This window comes from Numida meleagris, chromosome 14 (genome assembly GCF_002078875.1).
Source record: "Numida meleagris isolate 19003 breed g44 Domestic line chromosome 14, NumMel1.0, whole genome shotgun sequence".
Lineage (NCBI taxonomy): Eukaryota > Metazoa > Chordata > Aves > Galliformes > Numididae > Numida > Numida meleagris.
In genome coordinates, this window is record NC_034422.1 from 6,340,446 (window position 1) to 6,352,660 (window position 12,215).

Here is a 12,215-nt window from a genome sequence, read left to right on the forward strand (position 1 = left end):
CTCTGCTGCGGAGTCTATTAGGCAGCCTGGGAGCTGGCGGGGAGCCAGGCAGGCAGTGTTTTGATGAAACCCATGAAAGCCCTGGTTCGAAGGCGCCAGTAATAATGCATCGGCTAGACTCTTCTGATTGGGCAATTGATTGCTCTGATTTGATTTATTGATCAATACCCTCAAATTTGGCGTCTGAGAAGCTGAACTAATCTTTAACTGCTGCGAACATCTCTGCCTGGTGGAGAATTAGAGCTGATAAGGAATGTATGAAAGGAATCTGAGCTTATCTTAATCACACAGTGCCCCGGCGCTGCCTGCGCTGAGAGGGAGTAGATGTGTGCAGAACACAATCACCAGGCAGAACAGAGCAGATCTATAAATTGATGGAATTCAAAGCCTCCAGCATCGATTACCATTATAACAAACAGTGGCACGCTGAATGTCTGATTATTTTTAGACAAAGATTCTGTGCTCTCAGCAGCAATTTTGCTGATGCTGTCACTGTGTCAGATGTCTGTTGTTGATTGCAATTAGATGCAATACAAAAAAAAAATTAAAACTATCTCTGCCTATAGTTTTATTTCCACTTATTAAATCTCCTCCTTTGTTTGCCTCCTCCTAATGTCTGCAGCTGGATGAAATATTGCATTACCAGAAGAGATCTCTTATATTCAGTTGGGTATAATCACTTTACAGATCATTGGATTATATCTGATATGGTTCAGATAATCCTGGGGAAATGTGGGACATTGACTCTGCCTTGTTTAAATGCGCCCTGCTTTAGGCTTTGGACTACAAATCTACCCAATATTGGGGTTCGGGAAACAGCTCTACAAACCCCCAAATGATCTAATTCTATTAGAACACTGATCAATTCCCCATTATGTCATTCATCCTCCTTGCCATTGCTGGATTCCCAGCGTTATGCCACTTGCTGGGGCCTTTCTTTGTGGTGTGGCACGCAGGCTGTCCACAGGGCATCGCACTGATGATCCGTGGTGAAATTTTGGGACCGTGTAGTGCTGCTGCAGTGGTTTTGCTGAGCAGATACAGCTTGCAAGGGACAGGCCCCAAAATGTCTTCCCTCCACCCTGGGCTCTGTGCCTATCCCCTGGCCTTGTCCTGCAGGACACAGGTCTATCCCCAGGCATTGCCCTGTAGGGCACAAGTCTATCCCCTGGCTCTGCTCTGTAGGGCACAGGTCTATCCCCAGGCTCTGCTCTGTAGGACATAGGTCTATCCCCTGGATCTGCCCTGTAGGGCACAGATCTATCCCCAGGCTTTACCCGGTAGGACACAGGCCTGTCCCCTGACATTTCCCTACATGGAGGCTGTGCAGGATGTCTGTGGGGTTCCTGGCTTTATCTTGGCCCACCAGGGCTCAGGGGACCCCACTACAGAGCCCAGCCATGGCCCTGGCCTGACCCTGCGAGTGCCAGGCCTCCTCTTGAACCTGACCCCGACCCACATGCCCCTGGCCTTGATGGAGAGCCGTGGCGCGGCCGAGGAGCCGTGCGCTGCTGGCAGCTGGTGTTTTCTTTCTTTGGGAAATCTAATATATTGATTAGCTTTCTTCAGAACAGCATCAATAAAGCGTATAATGGCCTGGCTGGTGCCTGCGGCGTCTCCTCCCCTGCTCTGAGCCCCCACGGAGCCAAGAGGCCTCCGCCGGCGGGACTAGGCCGCTGCCCATGGCCCCTTCCCTTCCCGGCAGCCATGCCCTGCCCCAAAGATATGTTGTGTTGGGTGCCCTGCTCTCTTGGAGCCTTCCTCCTCTTCCTCCCCCTCTCCCCTGGTTACAGCTTGTCCCATGGCTCGGGGATCACTGCTCTGAAGCGATGGAAGGAGATCCATTTTCCATTAAAGCATCTAAGAGTGTTTAGAGGGTTTTTTATCATCGCTTTTGCTGCTTTTTTTTTTTAAGCTGATTGATTGCTGTAATGAATGGATCCCAGAAATAGGCTGGAGTGGCGGCATGGGGCCGGTGGCTGGATTTAAAGTCCTCGTTGGCTTTGAACCCTCTTAACTATTTCTGTCAGGCTGGAACAGCTTTCATCTGTAAAATATGCAGGAGGAAAGCAGGATCTTATTTAGCACCCTCCTAAGCACCGCGCTGACCTCGGATGCCAGTGTCTTTAGGAACGGATGTCTTGCACTTGTCAGGAGCCACATTATATACTGCTGGTTTATTTATTTCTCCGTGGTTCACTGGACAGCGAATCCTTCCCAGGAAAACGGCCCCAGCCACCACGCCGTGCTTGTCAAGATGGATCATGCTTTAAGACAGCACAGTCCCAGCCTGATCAATCTCATGGCTGCTTTCAGTTTGCCTTCCATCTCCCTTAGTTTGCTTTTCCAGGCCCTTTTCCAGGCCATGGGAAGTCTGGGGAGGTTTTGGGGTCATGTGAGCAGGGGCAATGGGGACAAGGTGGTTGGGGTGCCTGTTTCTGTGCTTCCCTCCCTATTAACTCCCTTCAGCAAGAGAGATATGGGGAGAAACTGACAGCTGATGACTATGGGAAGATGTTTTCAAAAGGAGAAACAATTTGCAATAATTAGAAATTTATAAAATGTCTTTAAACATGGTGGTAATAGGGATAAGAAAACACTTGCTGCAATGTAATCAGTTATTAGCAGCTGATCATTTATCTCGATGGATAGTTGCTGCTGGTACATGAGACACGTAATAAAAGGACTCTTGATTAACTAATTTGAATATCTTTTGAGAATAAATTCTGAGTTCTCTTTTTTCTCCATTGTAACGGATCCGTACATCTGCGAGATAAACACTGAATGAATATGGTAATGAATGAATATTCTGCTGGAAGCGGGGCCCTCCAGTGCCGCCGGCGGGGCTGCCCCTGGCTGGGGGTGGTTTGTGAGGTTGGGGGACGGTGCCAGGCTCCCTGCAGCCCCACTGCCACGCATCAGCATCAATGTGGAGAGCAAGCAGCAGAATATCCGCCAGCAGCCCCCAATATACCCCGTGAGATAGCAGCCCTTGATATATGTATTTATTTATTTTTTTTAACGCAGCTTTTTCATATCTCCCTGGGAATGGAAGTCTACCGCGTGTCTCCAATCTCTGCCCTTTCCGAGATCCCATTATAGCGCTTTGATAAAGTGCTGTAGAGCCCGATTCCATTTCAGATGGCTGGAGCCAGCAGCGCAGCCGCTTGCTTTGTGCCTGGGGTGCAGAGTTCAGGATGTGAACGCACGCCTGCACGCTACATGGCACCGTGCTGGAGTTCCTGACCGTATGGGAAAGCCTGTAGCCAGCACTATCAGTGCATATTTCCCCTTCTTGGGACCTTGAGCAGGGTCTGTTTGAACCTGGCCGATGCTCTCCCTTCGCTCCAGCCAGGCGTGAATTCACAGCTCCTGCCCCTGGTCCTGACTCATCATCCTGGGCACTAATGGACTCCATTCAAATCCTTCCTATGCAAGCATTGTGATTCACGTAGCATCTGACAGCATGTACCTTTTGGCAGCAAGAGCCCCAGATATTTTATATTTGTGAACCACTTTCTACCCAGGATCCTGATTTTCCCCTTCTCCTTCATTCCCCCCTCATTTCTCCTTTGGGCTCCATCCCTGCCCCTGCCCGTGTCATAGGGACATGGCTCTGGCTCAGCACCTGATGTCCCCTCCCTGTGTGGCCGTAGGTAACAGCAGGGGACCTGAGATGCGGACACTGGGGGCTGCGGGCAGCACTCCACCTTGGGTCATACCCTGCAGCAAAGCGCTGAGGCTGGGGATGCAGTTTACAGGTGATTAAACTCAGCTCAGCGAGGATTTAACCATTAATATTGATGTGAAAGTTTTTAATAAAATATAGGTAGATGGAGAAAGAGGGATCGATTCCTATAGGCTTTTTAATTTATTTATTTTTTTCCTTTTCTCCCACTTTACGGTCACAGAAGTGGGTTGGCCTACCGGATATTGGGGAAGGAAGGTGTGGGCATGGAGCCATGTTGGCTGGTGGCACTGTCCCCACCAGCACCGCAGTCAAGCCCCAGTGGCCCCATTGTGATGTTCTCGGCGCTGATAATTGCACTGTCACCAGCAGCCCATCCACAGTGCACCAAATTGCTCCCCACTGCTGTAGGGCTGTGCTGGGGGGGCTTTTCTGCTCACTCTGCTCCCCCTATCCCCAGCCCACTCATAAAACCCCGTGTTCCCGTACCGCACCACGAGGCTGTTAGAAAGATGCTGACGGCCGTTTTTCACTCCCTGCTTCTCTGTATACACACAGGACCTGGTTTTATCTGCTTTCTCTCCAATATTTTTTTATATAACAGTGAAATATTTATATTGTCCAATAAAAGGCAGTAAGCTTGCAATCTCTCACAAATTCATTTGAGACCGGGAGCTTCATTGTATGAATTTTACACCCAGTGGTGACCCCTGATAATTGACTCCATACATCTTTAGCATCACAGATTTACATAATACGTAGGGGATGATGGATGGCTTGGGTACCCCTGCCTGCCAGTGCAGCCCCCCGTCCTCCATGCCGGATGGGCATGTGGGAGCAATGAGATTTGAAAAATAGCAAGAGGGATGCTCTGGCCCCATGGAAAAGAGCTGAGACAGAGGGGTTCTCCAGCAGTGTCCCTCCTGTCCCATAGCTCCTTATCCAGGGGGTTCCAAATGTTGATCCCTCTTCCCAGCACTGACAGCTGTTAGCTCAGCCAAAACCAGCATCCTTATTCCCCCACCCAAGCATCCCTGCCTGCTGCTTCCCACCTTAGCCCTGCTGCAAACCCACTTTGCCCAAGCACTCCCTTTATGGGTACCCAGTATCCAGTCAGGGATGCTTGGGGCTTGCCCACACCAGCACCTCCTGACCCCCTGCCACCCAATTCATCAAAAAGCAATTAATAGTGTCCCCCTCTTTGCATTTTATGGTTTCTGTCTCTTCCCGCAGACTGCAGGGCAGTAATTAGAGTCTGGCTAATGAGCTTCTCGTGGCGGGGCTGCGAGCTCCCGGCGGATCTTCGCATCAGACAAAGGCCCCTCTGCTTTGCCGTAGCTCACGGCCTTAATGCTCTATGTGATTCCGATGTGAGCCAGGGGATGGTGGGGATGAGCTGGGAATTTCGGTGGCCTGGCGGTGGCTGTCCCATGTCTCCCCTGGTGGTGGCCATCCCATGTCACCCTCAGCAGTGGCTGTCCTATGTCACCCTTGGTGGTGGCACCGCTGAACACCAGAGCCAGGGCTGTGATTTATGGCGGTGGCACAGAGGGTCAGTTTATTTCCGATCAGCCCCACCGTTTTGTTTCAAATTCTGCCGAAATTAAAAAGCCATACATATCCTGAAATTCTTATTTATGAACACTTAAGTGTAAGTAAGTCACAGTTGGACTGCTTCCCTCGCCGCTGATGTATGTAAGCTGGCAGCAGAGTGGACTCCGAATCAAATCTGGCAATACAATATGCTGTACTTGACTATTTTGACACTCTGAGTGCGATGTTTTTTTACAGTTACTGATGAGCTTATGTCACTGCTCCTTTTGGAAAAGAAAGGAGGGGGGTGGGCTGGGGAGCGGAGCATATTGATCAGCTCCTGATTATCGCAGCCACCCGCTTGCCTCTGCTTTGCTGTTGTGTTGCGTACCCGTTTTCTTCAATTATTCATACAACACCCCTCCCCATCAATATTGCCAACGCGCGTTGGAATCATTCCAGGGGAATTACTAAACACTTTTTTTTTTTCTTTTTTTCCCCCTCTTTCTATTTTTCACCCCCCCCCCTCTTTTGTTTTTGTTTTGTTCCAGAAGGAGCTGAATTCTGCTGCTCCTGAGCTGGCAGCGCGGCGGGGGGAATGCGAACAGCCTCATAAACATTTAATTGAACTCAGCCGGGAATTTAAGAAAAATGTACCTGAAGTACAGTATATTTGCTGTCATAGAATTAACTCGGCAGGACGGCGCGTTTCCCTCTGTTGCAACCAGAGTTTGAGAACTGGAGACGTAAGTGACTAACAAGGAAGGGAGCTGATTAGCCATGGGGATGGATGGCAGCCCCCAACCTGTGGCTGTGTCTCATGCGGGTGCTGTCGTGCCGGGGTTTGGGCTGTGGGTCTCATGGCAATCCCAGTAAGGAAGTGCTGAGTGCTTGGTGCCAAGATCACAGCCCAGATGGGGGACATACGTTTTTTTTTTTCTAAAAAATGTTTAAAAAAAAAGAGAGGAGAGGAAAAAAAAGAGCAACTCCAAAATAGATGTCAGCGGAGGCTGTTTGCTGGACTGGAGGCGGATGGGATGGAAAAACCAAGAGTATCGCAGGGGATGCTCAGTGAGGATGCATCATCCCAGCTGTAGCTTCTCGAGCCAATGTGATCCCTATGCTGGGATGCTCTGTGATTGATCTTGCCATTGGTAACCAGCCTGTGCGTGGCAAGGGATTGGAACTGGGTGATCTTTGAGGTCCCCTCCAACCGAAGCCGTTCTATGATTCTGATTCTCTGATCCCTGCGGTCCTTGGGGACTCCAGCGGCATTCAGAGCTCGTGTGCATGGGTTCTGGTCTGGGGTTGGATGGGCCAAGGTGACGCATCCCCATGGGATCTGTTGCTGTCTCCTTGTGTCTGTGATGCTCCTCACCAGGGGCTGCTCGCTGCGCTCCTCTGATGTGCTCAGATGGAAACCCCCTGGGGAGATGTCGGCACGCCGCGCTTGCCGGCAGCGACACATTAGGATCTGTCATCTGCTGAGCATTACCTTATTTTAAATCTGTCTCTTTGGAGCTACGTAACTGCATAAGAAAATATTAAAGTAAACAATAACTGGATTTACACAAATGCGGCTGATTTCCATATTTTTCATCACTTCATTTTATTACTCAGTTTACTGATATGCTCATTTATTTATAGGGCAATCCAGTATTGATTCATTCCAATGCACTATGCATAAACACATAAAAGAGAGTGATAACAATAGGAATACATTTCCAGTCTTTTAAATACTGCATTTTTTCCAATAGCCTTCATTAGATCCACGGTGCACGAATGGGCTCTGTCCTGCGAGGCCCATCCTGTTCCTCCACCAAGTGCCCTTGGATTTATGGTGGCAGAGGTGACACCGGGAGGCGATCCCTGGCTTGGTGCCAGCTTCTTTACCAGTGTGGCTGCCCTCCTCCTCTCCAGGTGTGCTTCAGAGCAGATTTTAGGAGAATTTATCCCAAAACGTGGATTGGGATAAACTCAACTCCCTTGAGTTCGTGTTTCCTTTCCATGTAGGACAGGAAGGAGACCAAAGTGTTGAGAAACGTGTAGACGGCACTGAGGAGCATGGTCAGTGGTGATGGGTTGATGGCTGGACCTGATGATCTTAGTGATCTTTTCCAGCCTGAACGATTCTATGATTCTATGAAGTGCTGCTTAATCTCCCCACCCATCACCTGAGTCTCACCTGCCCTTGCTGGAGGGAGGTGGGGTTATTTCATCTCTTACCTGTGGGGTGGATGTTGCCCCTCTATCACTTGCTGGATCAGTGCTGATAACCCCGGATGGGGCCAAGGGGTGATGCTTGCTCATTGCACGTGGTCCTCATGTTGGCATCTCCATGATTGCACATGGAGGCATGAGCCCACTCGGGGGACTTTTCTTCCCCCTTTTTTTCTCTAGGGGGGCTTTTTTTCCTCCTTTTTTTCCGTCTTAAATTTTTGGTTGTTTTTTTTTTTTTTTTTTTGCAAGCTGCACTTTTCATTGCGCTCCCCATGAATATTTACAGGGAGAGCAGGACGCTACATCATCTGCGTCATGGGAAGGAGCCCATAAAAATGTGGTGATGAATGGCACGAGTTCCCTCTCTAGTCCCTCTTGTAAATGGGCATAAAAAAATAATTCTAAAATATTAACCTGTGCTGCGGTGGATGGGCTTCTTTGCTGTTTCTCTGCCATTTCGAAATGCAGCTCATATACATTTAAGCTCCTGCATCCTTCCTATATAATTTCTTTCTCGAGGAAGGAGAAATGGGGGCCAGGAGGGAGATTGAAGGAAGGAATAAATCGTCCCCACCGAGAGAAAACCCGACTTTTGTTTTCCATCCTGATTAGATAAAGGCCAGTTTATTTCTCTGTCGGAGAATCACGAAAAGCTGCCCGCGATGGCAGCTTAATGGCAACAGCTTGAAACGGACCAAGTTTGAATATCCTTGCAACGGAGAAAAGAGCAAAGCGAAAGCCCTGCTAATTACAAAAGTTGCTTTATGAAAGATAATTCAAAGCAATAATTTAGCAAACATAATCAAGTAGCGCAGATGGGGATTTTGATGAATAGTTTGCAACATGCAATTAGCAGCTCTTGCAGTTACATATCATTAACCCTCAGAGCACAAAAATTATTTTCTCATTATTAGATGAAAAGGTAAAATTAAGCTGACTAGACAGTAAAGGAACAAACTACAATTAATTACCTTCATTTATTACAGTCATTATTTTAAACTTACTTTTTTTTTTATTCTGATAGATGGGTGAAAACATCTAAATTAAAAGTTTTGTTCTGCTAAATTGGAGGTGAAACTTTGTGCACCCATGCCGCTGTCCTGCGGGATGGACGCCACAACCTTAGCCTGGGTGATGTGCAGCCGAAATCCACCCAGCTGTGAGCAGGGATCCCATATCACTGCATTTCAATCCCCACTGTGCTGCATTAAACCTAATAATGCATCATGGTGTGATCTTAAGTCCCTCAGACCGCCTCTTCCATTGACACGAGCCTTGCGGTGATTTTTAATTTTGGCAGAGGCAGCTCCTCACCCCGATCTTGCGAGTTTTGCATATTTTTGCAAGAAAATATTTCTTGTAAATGTGGGAATAAACCCACCCGGTGGGGTGTTTCTGGTCCCCGCTGCCTGGCATCCTTCAGTTCGCGCCGCAGCCTCGCGCTCCGGCGCGCGCACGGGTGGCAGATGGTTGACGGTCGCCAACTGTCAGCAAACGCACTGAAAAAATAAATTTGGGGAAAAAGTCTAAACTTGGCAGCGAAAAAAAAAAAAGATACGTAGAGAGAACTGTGCTGGTGAAAATGCAAAGCATTCCTGAGATGGTTTTGCCGCGTTGGGAATTGAGGTTGGGCCTCAGCTGGGGATGGCTTGGATGCTCCGCGTGGCAAATTTGGAGCCGTGGAGATGGGGATGGAAATGCAGGAGATGAAGGCCAAGGGAAACTTCTCCCAGTGGTGCTACCTGGCACCTCCAAACAGCACCAATGGGTGATGACACCACTGCCAACGTGGGAAAAGGGGCAAAACCAATCCCACTGAGATTGGCGTCCTCTGCCTCTGCTCTCAGGAACTTTGCCAAAGTGTCATTGAACTTGTCAGGAAGTATTACAACAAAATTAAGAACCAGCAGCAATTTTCTTTCATTTCATAGCCTACGCATTATGAAGTAAATTATTAATGCTTTTTTTTTTTCCTCGGTTAAGCAGTTATTTGCAGCAGTGTCGGTATATTTCTCATTAGAAATAACATCATCTGAAGAACTTATATTGATTCATTTTTTTTTTTAATCTGCGAATCATGAACGTGAACAACATATTTATATGACGTTCCCTTTAACTAGAATTCTCAGGCTTTATTTTTATATTATTGATCTTTTTGACGCGAATTGCTTTTTGGCCTTGTGAAAGCGATGTAAGCTTTCTGCCTGTGGAGGAATGAGTTGGAGCGGAACGAAGGGTTGGGTGTGCGTGCAGTGGGGCTGTTCCCATCCCTCCCACTTTTATCCCTGACTTCTTTATCCATCAGCAAAAAAAAAAAAAAGAGAGGAAAATAGCTTGAATGTATTTTTTCATCAGTTTTCTTCAGCGTTTGGGGTCTCTGCTGCTTTCTCCCCCAACAGCTGTTCCTCCTTGCGTAGAAAGAGCTCATTTGTGTTCCACTGCCACAAGTATTTAAATGGAAATAACTGATACTTATCCCGCACTTGATACGAGGATGTGGGGAGGAGCGTGTGCTGGATCCCACGCGGTATGGATGCGGGCACACGGCCGGGCTGGGGAGTTTCACCGCTTTGTCAGTCAATTATAATAATATTTCTGCTTCCAAATGTTTAAAAAGTTGGCTTCGTAAGGTATAATCATGGCACAGAGGCCAGCCTGACAATAGTAATTAATTAGGCTATTACGCATTCTACAGTGATAATTGCTTTGCTGGAAAGTCACCAGCCATGAAAAAGAGCCGGCGCGGGAATGTCATCCATCACGCGCCCCGCTCCCGCGCCGCGCTCACCTTGAGCCCATGCCGCAGGGGAAACGGGGGAGGAAAGAGCAAAATTAATGAGAATTTGGCTTTTCTGCCAAACCTGCTCTCTAGAAGCTTGGTTTGGGGCTCATGCCCCCAGGGCTGCGGCTGGGGGGATTTATTCAGCTTGGAGGGCTTCAGTCATGCTGCTAAAAACCCCACCTACTGCCTATTTTGAGAACTGTCCCAAATTATCCCAAAGGCCATGGGAAGTTTTACTGATCGTTGTCGCTGACATTTCCTGAAGTTTAGTGGGATGCTGAAAGAGCAGAGCTGGCTCAAAATCCATCTGCTGTGGTTGGTTCACTATTAGCACATAGCCCTGAGGCTGAGAGGTGCCTTCAGCAACCCAAAGCCATGGGATGGACACTGGGAGCCACCACGCCATGGGGATGGATGGATTTGGGGGCAAAAAGTGTAATTTTGGGGCTGATGAACTGGAATCCTCAACGTCTGCTGTGGTTAATGAGAAGCTGCAGCCCAAGTAGAGGATATCCCTGGAAAATGTCCAAATGTTTCACTTTGATGAAAGTGTTTTCAAACGGTTTGGGCAGCTTTGGGGTCCCAAAATGATGTTTTGCTTGGCCGTTTGCCTCTGCTCAGTAGTTTTCAGGAGAAAACCAAACCTGAAGTGAAACAAAATGCTGTGACTCGAGATGAGCAAAATCCTTGAAAGCTGTTCCAAGCTCCTCATTCCTGCAGCTCCCACTGAGGTGCTCAGCCCTCTGTGGGGACACTGGGGAAGTAGCAAAGTCCCATATCTTCCCTCTCTCCAATGCTGAACTGAGGGACATGGTTCGTGGGCACGGTGGTGATGGGTGGATGGTTGGACTGGATGATCTTGGTGGTCTTTTCCAACCTTAATGATCCTATGATTCTATGAACGCTGTGTAAGGTGACTTCAGGAATAAAACCCATGGGAATGGCCTGAGTTGGGGCCCTGGCCCGTCTCAGTGGGCCCATCTCAGTGCTGGCTCAGTGGGACACAGAGCGCTTGACACGATGCTCTCCCATCACCTTCCATTCAATGCCTCCCACTCTAAACTTTATTATTAGAATTTCAGTGTGCCTCAAAGCCAATGCTGAAACTGCAAACAGGAAATTCCTCTTCAACTGCAAACAGGAAAGTCCGTTTGTATATTTGATGCTAAAAAAAGCCCAACTTATACAATTTTAACAACAGAAAAATGATCTTTGTGCTCCAGTGCCCATGAGCTGGGAAGGAGAAGACAGCTTTGCTCAGGTGGCTGCTGAATTACAAATGAGCAGTTTGCTTTTGTTTTGAATGACAAGCAATTTGCATCCAGGCTGGTGCAGCGTGCAGCAAGCTCCATGAGCAAGGGGAAGGGGGGAAAAAGGGGTGTGCTGTGCCTTGGCTGTGTTGGGGTTGAGTTTTGGGCATGGGGGCTATTTGAGATGGGGGCATCCCTAGTGGAGTCACCCCAAGACCTGGCTCTTGGGGGCAGTGGGACATTCATGGAGGTTTTCTTGTCCTGTTGGAGCCCTGTCCTGGACATGCATGGCGTAGCATTGGAGGAACTCATCCAGTGGGCAGCGGCGCATTGTGAAAGCAAACAGGAGTGAATGGTTCCCACCACTGAATGTTGAATGGGGCAGATGAAGGCACAATTGGTCTGGTAGCATGGCGGTGTGCCACCTCCCCACCGGCAGCAGACACAGCGTGGCCCTAGTGGCAAAGGGGACCAGGGGAAATGAGCTGGGAGCTGTCTGAGTGCTGGTCCTATTGTAAAGAACCCCACGAGCATCCTCCCTTAGGGTGAGCATTGTCACACCAGCACAATACCAGGCAGAAATCTTATTTCTTATTTAAGCGCTGGCATTAAATTATAATTTTCATTTACTCAGAGTGCATCAATGATTCAGAGTGGCGTGACATTACAGCGGCGCGAAGAGTTCTGCCCAAGGCAGTGCACAGGATGCGAGCAGGGACACCATCCTGTGCCCCTATCCTTC

General features: G+C 48.5%; 1 protein-coding gene across 1 annotated transcript in view; it reads left to right on the forward strand.

Annotated features, from left to right (window-relative positions):
* CUX2 (cut like homeobox 2) overlaps positions 1–12,215 on the forward strand; it is a 53,708-nt gene that overhangs the window by 25,176 nt on the left and 16,317 nt on the right. The window contains exon 2 of the mRNA XM_021413060.1: positions 5,776–5,967. The gene's annotated coding sequence lies outside the window, so the exon portion shown is untranslated. The remainder of the gene's footprint in view (positions 1–5,775; positions 5,968–12,215) is intronic.